This window comes from Leuciscus leuciscus (assembly GCF_965113295.1).
Source record: "Leuciscus leuciscus genome assembly, chromosome: 10".
In the NCBI taxonomy this organism is placed as follows: domain Eukaryota; kingdom Metazoa; phylum Chordata; class Actinopteri; order Cypriniformes; family Leuciscidae; genus Leuciscus; species Leuciscus leuciscus.
Genome location: NC_138734.1, coordinates 43463510 through 43479189, shown reverse-complemented (window position 1 = coordinate 43479189; position 15680 = coordinate 43463510). Strand labels below are relative to the sequence as shown.

The following is a 15680-nucleotide window of genomic DNA, read 5'->3' as shown; positions in this document are numbered from 1 at the left end:
GTTCGTAAAGTCGCTCGCAGAAAATCCTCGTAAGTGCTAAGATCCATCGTTATCTGGAAACGCACCCCTGTTCAGTTCCTGCACGCACTGAATCGTCTGAAGTGATTTCAATTCACACTCGACTCGGAATCGTAACAGGAAGATTGAACATCAAGAGCGTTGGATGAAGTGGCCGTGGACCTAACGTTACAGTAGGATACAGTCAAGTGAAAGCAAATCTTCAAATGCATCATATTTTTGCCAGCGATGAAGATCTTTATTAGTTGAACATCTTCGTAAGCTGTCTGTGAATGAATGATTCCACAGGACGATATATTCGATTTCATTTCACTCAGTTAATTAGCCTGACTTCGTCATACTCATATTCTAGTCAGAGCAACGGAGTAAATGACGCATGTTCTTCGTTCATATTTTCAACCAACAAAATGTCGCAGTCGCAGCTCTCTGTTCCTCTTTTAAAATGAATGCGCTGTGGATATCTTCTATAACAGACGCGATGGCGGAATCTACACATGTTTCATAAACAAAGTTCGGCTAAATGGCTACCGAGCCCACAGCCCTCTCCTCGGACAGCACGTCATATACGCATTTATTCTATCTGACTTATTTGTGTGAACTCGTAAAATCTCATATACGCATTTATTCTATCTGACTTATTTGTAAGTGTGAACTCGTGAGATCTCAATTCTCCAGCGGCAGTCATCTTTGTTGTAAACTAATTCAAATCAAGCGCTCTTTGAGTCAAGTCAAGTCAAGTCAAGTCATCTTCATTTATATAGCGCTTTTAACAACGTAGATTGTTTCAAAGCAGCTTCACAGAGATAAGCGTATAATTTAAGGTAACAGAGATTGTTTTGGCTTTATAGCAGAGTTAAGTTATTTTCCATCTAAAGTTAGTTTTGATTGATTTGCTTCCGTCGGAACGATCATTTGTTATTAAATTAGGGGCCGCTAAGACGACACCATTCCCTCTACACAGACTTTAAACGCGAACCTGTGAGAAACGCTGATGGCGTTCACATGCGCATTTAGAATGGGTTCTATAGTAATGTGCATTTGAAAATACGCAGGTTTGGAATTCCCTACAAGCCAAGCCTAAACAAAGTACTTGTCTTTCCTTATAAATTTTGATAAAGAATTTTATTTTTTATTTTGTTGCTTTGGGGTAGGAACGCGAAACGAATTTTCCCGACAACGCTTTATCTGTAGAGTGGTAGTGGGATCCTCCATAGGGAGAGACTAGTTGGCACTTCAGCACTGCGTTGTCATCGGTCCAGGCGAAGGTCCTTCGTCAGATCTGGATACGGCCTGGATCCGGCAGGCTGCAGGAAAACCTTGGGATAAACACAGACACTAAAATTAGCGTAGATGCCATTCTTCTCATGATGTAACGAGTACATCAGGATTTTTGGGAAGTGTTCCCGGTTCCGGCTGACCTGGGCCGGGTTTCCCGATAACGATGTATCTTAGCTCTTAAGAGCGCTTTCTACGTGCAAAGTTACGAACGCTCGCAGCAATTCCACGAGCGTTTCCCAAAAATGCACTTAACATGAACGCGCGAGAACGCGCTCTACGTGCTACTTAAGAGTCGCTGTCCATTCGCGAAGTGCTGAAACATAACCTTATATGGAATCGTATTCTGAACGTTTAACCTAATAATTGTCATCTGTTGTGGATTAGCAATCAAGACAAGTTTATATAAAGCACCTACAGGCGGAGGCACTGACAAAATGACAAAAAAAAAAAAAAAAAAAAAGACGAAAAGATACCTTTCAAAAAGATTAAATTAATGTCCTTTTAGAGGAGATAGAGCGAAACAAAGATGTAATTTTTAGCAGATTTAAAGGATTTCTTTTCTTTTATTTTTTTTCATTCATTTAATTTTGATAAAAATTATTAAATTATTATTATTATTATATTAAATTATTAAATTATTTCTATTTTTTGGTTTTGTTTTCTGACCTTTTTAATTATTTAATTTATACATTAATTTAACTAACAACAAAAAAAGAGTAATAAAGTGTACAATAAAGTACAATCAAAACCTTATATTATAATCACATAGGCTACATTTGAATAAAGTTAAAGGTGTAATCTGCCGTTTGTCCTGCAGGTGTCCTCATAAATCTGTCTTCTTACGATGAACTTGAGGATGTACGATTACTCCAGAGCACTCGTAGATCTACGAAGATTTTCAAGTGCTACTTAAGCTACGATGCTTTTGGGAAACAGACCTTAATATTAAGATCAGTCGTACGATCATTTTTACGATCAACTTAGGCTTACGATGCTTTTGGGAAACGCAGCCCTAATCTATGCAGCCTAACATTAAATTATAGAAGTCTATAATGTATAATGTGAATACTAGGTCAAAGAGATGTGTCTTTAATCTGGCTTTGAACTGACAGAATGTGTCTGCTTCCCGGACAATGGTAGGAAGACTGTTCCAGAGTTTTGGTGCTAAATAGGAGAAGGATCTACCGCCAGCAGTCGATTTTGATATTCTAGGTATTATCAACTGGCCGGAATTTTGAGCAATAGACGTGACGGACTATAATGCGTTAAGAGCTCGCTCAAGTACTGTGGCTAAACCATTTAGTGCTTTGTAAGTAATCAGCAATATTTTAAAATGTATGCGATGTTTAATAGGGAGCCAGTGCAGTTTTGACAGAACCGGGCTAATATGGTCATACTTCCTGCTTCTGGTAAGAACTCGAGCTGCTGCGTTTTGAACTAGCTGTAGTTTGTTTATCAAGCGTGCAGGGCAACCACCCAGTAGAGCATTACAATAATCTAGCCTTGAGGTCATGAACGCATGAACTAATTGTTCTGCATTTGTCAATGAGAGCATATGGCGTAATTTAGATATATTTTTAAGATGGAAAAATGCAGTTTTACAGATACTAGACACGTGACTTTCAAATGAAAGATTGGTATCAAAGAGCACACCCAGGTTCATAACCGACGACGAAGACTTGACAGAGCAGCCATCAAGTGTTAGACAGTATTCTAGACGTTTTTTGTCCAATAATTAGAAACTCTGTTTTTTCAGAATTTAGAAGTAGGAAATTACGAGTCATCCAATTTTTTTATATCCGCTATGCATTCCGTTAATTTTGTGAATTGATAAGTTTCGTTAGGTTTTGAGGAAATATAGAGCTGAGTATCGTCAGCATAACAGTGAAAGCTAATGCCATGTTTCCTAATGATATCTCCTAATGGTAGCATGTACAGAGTGAACAGCAGCGGTCCTAGTACTGAGCCTTGTGGTACGCCATACTGAACTTGTGATTGATGAGACATCTCATCATTTACTGCTACAAACTGATAACAGTCAGATAAGTATGATTTAAACCATGCTAGTGCATTTCCCGTAATGCCAACATAATGTTCTAATCTATTTAAAAGAACGTTGTGGTCGATGGTGTCAAACGCAGCACTAAGATCGAGTAACACTAATAGCGAGATACAACCACGATCGGATGATAGGAGCAAATCAATGTGACTCTAACGAGAGCTGTCTCGGTACTATGGTACGGTCTAAATCCTGACTGGAAATCCTCGCAGATATCATTTCTTTCAAGAAAGGAACACAGTTGTGAAGATACTGCTTTTTCTAATATCTTTGACAGAAAAGGTAGATTCGAGATCGGCCTGTAATTGACTAATTCTGTAGGATCAAGTTGCGTTTTTTTAACAAGCGGTTTAATCATAGCCAGCTTAAAGTTTTTTTGGTACGTATCCTAGAGACAAAGATGAATTAATGATATTAAGAAGAGGATCTAGGACCTCTGGAAGCATCTCTTTCAGTAGCTTAGTCGGTATAGGGTCTAACATACATGTTGTAGATTTAGATGATTTAATGAGTTTAGTAAATTCTTCCTCTCCTATAGCAACGAATGAATCAAATTTTTCCTCAGGGAGACTACAATGCACTGCCTGATGCGATACTGTAGTAGACGGTTGCATAGTTATAATTTTGTCCCTGATATTATCAATCTTATAAGTGAAGAAGTTCATAAAGTCATTACTGCTGTGTTGCTTGGAAACTTCTGGGCTTGAAGCTTTATTTTTCGTTAGTTTAGCCACCGTTTCAAATAAATACCTAGGATTATGTTTATTTTCTTCTAATAGGGATGAAAAATAAGCAGATCTAGCAGCTTTTAAAGCCTCTCTGTAAGTAATCGAGCTCTCCTTCCATGAAATGCGAAATACCTCTAGTTTTGTTTTCTTCCAGTTGCGCTCCATTTTTCTGGCTGCTCTCTTAAGGGCCCGAGTGTGCTCGTTGTACCACGGCGTTGGACTATTTTCTTTAATCTTCTTTAAGCGCAACAGAGCAACTGTGTCTAAAGTGCTGGAAAAGAGAGAGTTAAGAGTTTCTGTCGCAATATCTAGTTCTTCTAAGCTATCTGGGATGCTGAGATGATGAAACTGATCAGGAAGATTATTAATAAAGCAATCTTTAGTGGCAGAAGTGATAGGTCTAACATATTTGAAACACGGAGTCGGCTTTGCAGCCTTGGCTAAATGAAGTTTACACGAGACTAGGTAATGATCTGAGATGTCATCGCTCTGCTGCAGAATTTCAACGGCATCCACATCTATTCCGTGTGATAATATTAGATCTAGAGTATGATTACGACGATGAGTAGGTCCTGACACGTGTTGTCTAACTCCAATTGAATTTACAATGTCTTTAAATGCCAATCCCTTTTTCATTATCGATGTGTATATTAAAATCACCAACAATTAGTACTTTATCTGCAGTCAATATTAATTCTGATAGAAAGTCCGCAAATTCTTTGATAAAGTCTGTATGGTGCCCTGGTGGCCTGTATACAGTAGCCAGCACAAATCTCAAACGTGATTTATCGTTTACACTATATATATTTACATTAAGCACCAATGCTTCAAAAGAATTATATTTAAAACTTGATTTCTTAGTGGTTTTGAAACTATTACTATAAATTACAGCAACACCTCCCCCTTTGCGTTTCAGACGCGGCTCATGTTTATAACAGTAATCTTGCGGGGTGGATTCATTTAAAGTAATGTAATCGTTTGGTTTTAGCCAGGTTTCTGTCAAACACAGCACATCTAGATTATTATCTGAAATTATATCATTAACAATGAGTGCTTTTGAAGTAAGCGATCGAATATTCAGCAACCCAAGCTTTAGCATTTGCTCATCTGTATTACAGCTGTTTTTTATTTGTTGAACATCAATTAAATTTTTAACCTTAGATGGGTTAAAACGTTTTTTGGATTTCCAATTTCGGGGAACAGACACAGTCTCTATATGATGATAGCTAGGTGAAAGAGGCTCTATGTGATAGGATTTATCTGATTTATCTGACCTTGGTGACGCGAGGCCGCTAGCAGACGGTCGGTTTAGCCAGTCTGTCTGCTTCCTGACCTGAGCCCCAGATTGTCATGTTTGAGCTCTAAGACTATGAGCCATATTACTAGAGAGAAGAGCAGCACCATCCCAGGAGGGATGAATACCATCTCTTTTCAACAGGTCAGGTTTGCCCCAAAAACTTTTCCAATTGTCTATGAATTCTATATTATGTTGCGGACACCACCGAGACAGCCAACCGTTAAGAGAACACAATCTACTGACTATCTCATCACTCCTGCGAACAGGAAGGGGGCCCAGTAGCACCTCAATGCAGTACACAAGATCCGAGGGGAGGAGTCGGATCTTATATAAGGGGTGGAGATTGGTAGGTTTAGGGGTGGAGATGGGTAGGTTTAGGGGTGGGTTTAGGGATCAGGGGGTGGAGATTGGTAGGTTTAGGTATGTAAGGTGGGAGGAGTTGAATTTTATCCAACTCCTCCCCCCGGAATTTATGCTCTGCAGTGAGGACCATCTCAGGGGGCCAGAGCAAATTACAGTCCTTGACATCGTACTTGCAAGTTCACACACCTCTTTAAAATTAATTTTGGTGATCTCCGACTGGCGGAGTCGAACATCATTAGTGCCGACATGAATAATGATCTTAGAGAATTTACGATTAGCATTAGCCAGCACTTTTAAATTTGCTTTGATGTCAGGCGCTCTGGCTCCCGGCAAACATGTGACTATGGTGGCTGGTGTCTCTATCTTCACGTTCCGTGTAATAGAATCGCCAATAACTAGGGCACAATCATTCTCAGTGGGTGTTTCACTGAGCGGGGCAAATCGATTTGTTATGATAATCGGAACGGAAGAGTGGTTTTTAGATCCGCGACTAGAGCGATCCCTCACTGTCACCCATTTGCCCGGCTGCACAGGCTCTTCAGCCAGAACCGACTCATGTAAAGTGTTCACTATTCTATGCGCATCCAAAACATCTAAAGCACTAGCACTCTTACTATCCTCAATTAAAGTTTGGATGCGTGTTTCTAATTCTGAAATCTTCTCTGTCAACCTAACGGTCTCCTTACATTTATCACATATAAATCCTATATTGCCGACAGAGAAGCCTATACTAAACATGTGACATGAAGTGCAGGTGACAATAACAGGACAAGACATTACTCACCGTGTTTGTTGAGTGATTCTTACTCACCTGAGCTTTTATGAACTCAAAGGCGCGGACGCGCGAGAGAAAAACAAATAAATAAAAATAACTGAGCGCACGGGTGGCGTGTTCGCTGGCTAGCGAATTACTAGCGTTTTGTGCTAGTAGTACTAATAACAGAAGCTAGCGATGTCAGGTTAATCTGAGATGTTGGGTAAAATGTAGTAGTATAAACAACTAGAAATGGTAGTAAATGATGGTTCAAAACAAAGAAATATATGGCTAAGACGGAGCTTATCGCACCGAATCAAACAAACACACTCACAGCAGGCAGCGAGGCAGACAGGAGCAATCCGGTGTGCACAACGGTCCAAGTTATTTATTTAAGAAATGTACATACAAATCACACAGTTAGCTAATAACGTATTAATTTAAACAATGCATTAATTTAAGGCAGAAACAATGAGCTCATTGAGGCAGGGAATACATCTTAACAATTGATTAAGATATATAGAAAAAAATAGCATTGGTGCATGTTGATTCAGAGTTTGCTTCATCTGAAGTCTTCATAATACGGTTAGGATCCAAACTGGACCTGACATATTCTCTAGTTACCTCAGGATGGGCATCCCAAGATAAAACAGAAGCAAGTCAAAAATAATTAGCGTCACTGCTGTTCATAACATTAAGCATAGATAATCATGTGCATTTGATCTGATATCTGGAGTATACGGTTTTGAGATGCATTATACAGTATGAGATATGCGTCTTTAATCTAGATTTAAACTGGGAGAGTGAGTCTGAGCCTTGAACATCATCAGGAAGGTGTCACGGGGACACACAGGAAAATAGGTCCAAAAGCAGTGTGATGGTAATGATTTATTAAAGCGTAATCCAATTCGTCGTCATCCAGGCAAGGTTCAAAATCCATGTTAGCGAAACAAAACAAGAAACAAAACAAGAAACAAAACAAGAAACAAAACAAGAACCTGACCTCAGACGTGTGGTGACAATATGATGACTCCGTGACAAATACTAACCAGACAGGGTATAAATACACAGAAACTAATGATGTAATGAGGAACAGCTGCGTGCAATGATGAGTGATGAGAACAGACAAAGGATTGTGGGAAATGCAGTTCCAGAAGTAAAGGTGACAGTGAGGGAAAGAGACCTCTAGTGGACACCCGGGGAAACACAAACCAGACACTGTGACAGAAGGCTATTCCAGAGTTTAGGAGCCAAATGGGAAAACGCTCTCCCACCTTTATGGACTTAGATATTCTAGGTACTATCAGAAGCACAGAGTTTTTATGATCTTAAAGAGCGTGATGGATTGTAGATAGAAGATTAGTTAAATATCAGGAGCTGAACCATTTAGGCCCTTATAGGTCAGTAGAAAATACTTTATAATTGATACAGAACTTAATAGATAACCAGTGTAAAGATGATAAAATTGGTGTTGTATGATCATATTTTCTTGACCTGGAATCACCACACTTAAAGGATGTACACCCAGATTGTTTTACTCTATTGCAAATAAACAAACCACAGATATGACACAAAAATATTTTGTTTAATAGCTTAACATTCTGGCTTCATGAAACATACCTCAATCAAATGGTATTGAGGGCTTACTTTTTTTTTATTAATGGAATCACTCAATGTTAAGGAAAAAGCCTTGCCTACGGGGCATTTGAGGTGAGCAGCGCCTCTGTTTCATGACAAACTCCATCCAGAAGAGGGCGCTGTCTAATGGATTTGATGGAGTGGAGGAGACATGCTTGTTCTGTAGGATGGCTCTATAAGCTCTGTTTCAGAAAAGATATCCTCACTGACAGCACTTAAGGACAGTATCTTTGCAGCCCTTCTCTTTTAGTTGAGATTGTAATATTGCTTTAAAAAAGTGTCAGTCCAACCACTTTAACATCATGATAAATGGCTAAACTCAATAGGTTCCTCCATGAGCTACAAATACTCTAATGTCTGGATACTAGAGTTTAGAGGAGGGTCTCCATGTTCCTTTCAATGGAAACACCAGCACTTTTCCACAGACACCTGACAGGCACAAACATGTTATATTAAAAATATTAAAGAAAGACACGAGATCTGATCACTGTCCCATTATTAGCTACAGGAAGGATGATATTCCTATTCTTTAATTATCATATAATAAATAATCAGTAATATCACTAAAATAATATTTCACCAGCCATTATGCATGAAAAAAATGAACAGCGTAACTTACCGTTGGTCTGTATAACACAATGATATTACTTTGCAGTGTTGAAATTATGTTTTTATTCAAAATAAATGCTTCTGATCTCCATACTATACTGTGTGTTTAAAATTCTCTGGGAAAATGTGCAAGTTCTGCATGTGAATGTTCTTGCTGTGAGAGAGTTCATCAACTTTGACATCTTTCTTCATGATGTGTTCATGTTTTAGTGTTTTTTCTCTTTTTATTCATTCTAAATACAGCTACTGTCCTCTTTCTCATCTTAGATCCCTTATATTTACACATCACTTTCTTACTGGTTATTTCATGTCACTTTACAGCCATCCTGTAACTTAAAAAAATGGAGTAAACCCGTTGCCTTAAAATTATTAAGTAAATAAACTTCAGAAATGTGGAATTGTCAAGTTCACATAACTTATTTTTTCAATTAAGCATTGAGTTTATTTACTTAATAATTTTAAGGCAACAGGTTTACTCATTTGTTTTAAGTAAGTGAACTGAACACTTTTTACAGTAATATATTGTGCCAAAGGAACAAATGTGGCCACAGACTCATGCTGGTCACAAAAACAAACACAGAATCAGTCACAGGAATTCATTGTTGGATTACTTCCTGAACTCCCCAACCCATTTCCACTAATATACTTGATATGTATACACCAGTTTACAGTGTTGTCGTCCAGAGTAATGAAGAGTGCATGATCATGATGTTGTTAAAAAACTGGAAATCTTTATTAGAAAATGAGAATATCACTACAAATTTTGGTCTGAAACTAAACTAAAATTTCAATATCACCATATGTTATACAAGCTTGTTGATAAACAAATGAACAATAATAATATGACAATTTAATGGCAGCTTCCCATTGTGACAACATGCCCCATTGTATTTTTATATTTTAGTTTATTTGTACTTAGTGCAAATAGCAGCTGCCAATAAAAACATAAAATGACATACATGAATTATAATAAAATGATTATATGACTAAATTAATAAATGATGTAAACTGAATAATAATAATAATAATGATAATATGAATAAATGATAAATCTAATGACAACTACATAAATGATAAATGATTATAAATGATTATGAAATTAAATATAAAACAAAGTGTTAGGGAATTTTCAGTTAAAGACTAGGACCAGATATGATTAATGAAGACCAGGAGTTAGAAGTGCAGTCAGTATAAGACTAGAGTCAGAATTATAATAAATTGAAGATATTTTTTTACTGAAGATAGTTTGCAGTTTCATCAGGCAGAAATCAGCTTCAAGACTCACAAGGAGTTCGTAGGCCGTTCCCGTTCCAGATCACACTCCTTCAAAAGAAAAGGAAACATCACCAATGTAATGCTTGCTTTCTTAAAGTAAAACACAGGTTGATATTGAAAACCCTTCGATCCTTCAGAGAAACGCTGAAATGAAGCAGGCCTTCCTCTTAACATGCTCTCTGTGTGGAAGATGTAGCTAAAACAAATCAACAGCTAATATATTCATTATTTTATGTCTATCATTAAAGAGTAAACATGCATGAAAATATGCATGCGAATAGACGATGAATTACAGCTTTCACATGCACATGTTGACTCGTGTTATCTGTAAGACCTTCTGTAGCCCTGCCCGTTTTCAGCAGTGCGCTCTGGTCTGTATTTCCACAGCGATCTTAAAGGGGTCATTTAATGCCATTTTTGTACAAGCTAATATGATTCTTTAGGGTCTAAATTAAAAGTTTGTAATATACTTTAATTAAAAATTCTCATTAGTATTGTAAGAAAACACTAATTTTACCTGGTCAAAAACAGCTCTGTTTTCAGCACGCCGTTTAAGTGCATGTGTCTTTAAATGATAATGAGCTTTGCTCACCCCGCCCCTCTGTTCTGTGCTTACACCGTTTGTTATAACCATAACACAATAACCATAACGCGTCGTTCATTATAAACGTGGGATTATGAATTATATTGAGAACATTGTACATAGAAAACATGACGTAATGTGAAGCGTGCAAGCGATTTGCAAAGATTAATATAAATATTAATATAAAGGTTAATAAAACGGTACACTCACTTCAGTTCTTCTGGAGGTGCAGCAGGAGCACGAATAGTTGCCGATCCTTTTTTCAGGAGCAGCTTCTTAGCAAAACCAGCTTTACTGACCCTTGTGTGTAAAGCAGTCTGGTGTGTGAAATGATTCGCGCAAACATGACAGCATTGACGTTGATCGTGGGGAATATTCCCTTCGAAAACAAAACTCAGCCACTGCGTCTTCAGCGGTTCGGATTTAGGAACATCATCAAAATGATGCTGTGTTCCTTATTACTCCCAAGAACAGAACACCACAATCGCTTAGACGCCATTCTGCTCATAGACAGTGCTCCAGCGTATCAACAATGACGCGCGGACTATGATTGACAGATCGCTCACGAGCGTGGGCGGGTCTGTGTTGAAACGCTGCTGTCAATCAACAATCGTGGGAGGGGCGTCGATTTTGTGACCTCACACAGTCGAACGGCTTGATTTGAGAGAGGGGAAAACATATAAGAAGATTAAAAAAAAAACACTGGATGGATTTTTATCATTTTATGATGGTTGTGTACAGGCACTGCCAACACACATTTCAATACAATCAACTTGTAAAAGTGCATGTACCATTATATGACCCCTTTAAGAATTTATGAATGAACTGCCCATTTTAAAATCTTCCCGGTCTGACATATGTTAAGACATCTGCTTTAAACATCACAATGCTCGCGATAACTCGTTAACTCTACAATAAGTAAATCCACTTCACCAGCTAATTTCTCTTCCACAGCGATGCCATAGAGATATACTGAACTACCGCTAAAACGGAAGTTCAAAGACAAATATTCTAAAGATGGCGGCGCATCCGTGTCTCTGGCTCATACGGTCTACAGGACTGAACTCTTTGTTTTAGTATTAGTGTTCTTGAATGAGCGTTTGGTTTAACTTCATCTTTGTTAATGCATATTTACTGTAGCTCTGGCAAATGTGGCCGGTTACTCGCACGTTAAAAGACAGTTTGAAGATGGTTTAAATGAATAAACCATCCCACCCCCTCTATATTTAGATGTTACTAGAGATGCACGGATCAATCTATCACTATTTTCTCTTAGTGTAAATAGAATCTATCGCCTTTTTAAACTTAGTGCAAAGATTATATTACAGTGCTGATGTCTTTGATCTTCAAATTATCTGATGATAGCCTAAATAAAATGAAGCCCTTTATGTTGCTTCCGTTGACTTGAACTCAGTTGAACTTGCATAAATTAAACCAAATTATGGAAAATTTAGTTAAAGCTGTCAAGTTATTATTTCAAGTATAGGTTCCTTTATGTTTTATGACCTCTAGGAGGAAGAGGAGAGCGGGGCACAACCTGACACTTTCTGAATTTCTCAGTTTGTGTTAATTCACTTTGGGTTCAGAGTATTTTTTTTTTTTTCTCATTACTTTCACACGTTTAGTACAATTATGTGGTTTTGTTTCATTAATACGGTTTATACTTTTTTTTCTTGATTTACCCTGAAAGAAGGGAATAAGTGAAATGTGACAACACATGCCCCATAGGTGGGGTATATTATAACATGACCATATTACAGAATAAAATGTTTTCTGATCTAATCAAAAAAATATACAATTTAAAGACAAACTAAAATATTTTCTCAATAAAATACATCAACTTTTTTCATATAAAATAGGCCTAATGGCATTTTTATTAATTCAAAATAAAGTAATTTTTGAGTTTGACAACATACACTGCGAAACACAGCTATACAGCATAGTTCAAAACATATAATAATAATTAATAATTTCTGACTCTTAGTCTTTATTCATCTTTTCTAATGGTTTCTCAATAGAATTCATAAAAGTGTAGAATAGAATAGCATAGTTCTAATAGCGGCTCATTGTAACGCAGTGTGACAACATGCCCCGCCTGAACAACTGGGATTTAAACTCTGCGAGTGTCTTCTCCTGGTCAGATCAGCATTAAAGGACTATCTCAACTGTGAAATAACAGATATAAGATTAAAATAATAGCAGCTTGTCTCATTTTAAATAAACGCTAAATAAATGTAGTGATATCTTCCAAAGATTTTTTTTTTTAACTTTGGCGCATTTTTTCCCCTTTCTCTAGGCTATATTGTTGATATGGCAACTAGTAAATACACTACGTTTAGTCATGCTAGCATGTGTGGAAGGTTTTAAATATAGGATTATATTTTCCTTGATCGTTTCCCTGAAGAGAGATAGCCGGCGTTGCTGTTGTTGTTGAAAATGAAAGTAAAATAGTGACGCGCTCGTTCGTTGCGTTTCACCTGAAATGCGAGTTCATGTTTTCATTAAAATCAACACATTAATGATTTATCTCTCATATCCACTCGCGATTTTTGGAATGCTATTTTTTATTACTCGATCAGCCGCGGATCGTATCAGAAATGAACCAGCTGTGCCAACCAACTCCAGTCTCCCGTTATTCACAAAACACAACATGCACTTTCTAAGCTGTTTAAAAAGAATAAGCTTGAATTTTATTATTATTTTGTTTACCTCACATCTTTGGCAGACCTTTATTGATGTCTTTTCTAAGTCTTCTGTTTTCTAATTCAAGGTCTTGAATTCTTGCTCTCAGATCTTCAATTTCTTCCTCACTGTCATGAAACTCCTGCAGCTGATCTGGAAACCTGTCACAGAATCTTTGCAATTCCTCCAGACTTCCAGAGACATTGATCACATCCCGAACCTGCTGGTAAACATGTCTGATACTCCACTGAGCGAAGAGGTTTTGATGTCCATCTCTGAACATTTGCATCCACTGGCAGCCATTCGTGGGTCTGAAGAGCAGAACATGCAGACGGCCTCGTCTATAAACCCTGAAGAGAACATCTGGATGTTGGTTCAGCTGGGTGTCTCTGTGTCTCTTTTGTTCCATTTCAGTCATGCTTCCAACATTCAGTCCTTCATACATGTCTCTGACCGCTGCCATTTCTTCTACTTTTCCCTTACGACATTTGTTCTTCTCCATTACAAGACAGATTCTTTCACAATGACAAGTCAGGGAAGAAGGCAGGAACTTGCTCAGCGGAAACCCAGCACAGATTTGCCAAGATGAAAATGAATCAACATGTTCATGTTTTCCAGAAGGGTTTAGTCACGTGACTAACAGTATCTCCGTTCGCAGTGAACAAAGTACAAACCTCAAAACACAAAGCTCAAAGTGTCAATATATCAGATTTTGTGGATGTAGCAACATTATAGTCAAAGGTGTTTAGACAGGAGAACAGAGAAGAGAGAACAGAGGGTGGGATCAGGAAAAACTAAAAAGAGGAAATGGGCAAAATGAATCACATTTGTGTTCATGCGTCTCTATAGCACGCATTGTGTTTGTCTTGCAATTTATACGCGAAATGAGTTTTTACGTGCATATGATACGCACTTTATTGCGTGTAATACACACGCACCCCACACCACTACTAAACCTACCCTTTACCTACTCATGCGTATCCTATGCACGTAAAAACTAATGTTCGCGTAAAACTTGCACGATAAACACAGTGTGCTATAGAGACGCATTTAGTGTGACTGGGTTGGGTTTTTTTTATGCAAACTGCCTGTTTGTCTTGTTCAATAGGCTATACATTACTTTCATTAGGTCACATACGCTTTTGTTAAAGTTTATTCAATTCTAGCTTTTTATTCTGACATTTAACCATCAATAAAAGTTCATTAAAATGTCAGGTTGAAATAAATGATGAGCAAAATGACAAAACGCAGCAGTGTAGGTTTTATTTTTAAAATGATCTCAGGAACAGAAAACAAGAAGAGAACAATAATATATATTAAGATTTTTCTTTTTTGTAGGCAAGAATTTATGGTTTATATAGAAAGTGATATATAGAAACTATATAGAAATACAGGCTTTATCCAGAAATTGATTTTCAATAAACACGCATATGCAGATACATATAAACTAGTGTGACAGATTTAATCACAGTTGTCTGGCTTAAGTGTGACAGCGAAGAGAAACACAAGAGTTTAATATTTGGTCTGCTTTAAATCTGGTCAAAAGATGCAGATCTTGAGATCTTCGATGTCTCCCGTCAGATGAAAACATGATCTCTGTGTGGAAGAGATAAAATACAGTTTTCTCAATTGCTAAAACACAATTTCTGAAACCTTGCTCCATTTTCTGAAAACATTAAACACAAAACCTCATCTTCAAGCACTATTCACAAAACCTCTGACTCCTCTCGCAAAATGAAACTTTCGCCTCAGAACAGTTTTACCGGTGTTCAAAATCAAACACTGCTCTCAAATCATAAACAAAGTGATCAAAATGATATACACTATCAAGCAGTCAGTAAACAATACACCAAAAAAACAGAAAACACATTGTTCGAAACATACAGTGGGTACGGAAAGTATTCAGACCCCCTTAAATTTTTCACTCTTTGTTATATTGCAGCCATTTGCTAAAATCATTTAAGTTCATTTTTTTCCCTCATTATTGTACACACAGCACCCCACATTGACAGAAAAACACAGAATTGTTGACATTTTTGCACATTTATTACAGTTTTTCTCGATTGTTTACACACATTTTCTGAAAGCATGCCTCATATTCTCAGAACTCTACACACAAATCCAAAAAAACACACACAATGGGCAAAACCCCTCAATTCTCCTGCAAAATGAAACTTTACATTCAAAACAATGTTATTTCTTCTCAAAATGGTATTTTGTTTTCAAATGACACACACAAACCATCATATGAATAGACATTTATAAGAACCAGTTGAACACTGATGTGCTCAGTGTAAAACACTATGATGAATGTAAAACACTTCTTCTCCATTCATCATAATGACTTAGGCCTTTTTTTTGTTCAGTGTTACACTTACTACAGACAGTACATACAT

At 37.3% G+C, this 15680-nt stretch overlaps 1 protein-coding gene across 4 annotated transcripts in view; it reads right to left on the bottom strand.

Annotated features, from left to right (window-relative positions):
* The window catches only part of LOC309507917 (uncharacterized protein), an 87619-nt gene that overhangs the window by 64766 nt on the left and 7173 nt on the right, over positions 1-15680 (bottom strand). The window contains exons 2-3 of one of the 4 annotated variants that reach the window (XM_082182373.1): positions 13312-14880; positions 10030-10067 (exon numbers count right to left, since the gene is read on the bottom strand). The gene's annotated coding sequence lies outside the window, so the exon portion shown is untranslated. Of the gene's footprint in view, positions 1-9457; positions 11257-13311; positions 14881-15680 lie in introns of those variants that run through there. The other 3 variants (XR_014209296.1, XR_014209297.1, XR_014209295.1) reach the window with 3 other exon arrangements.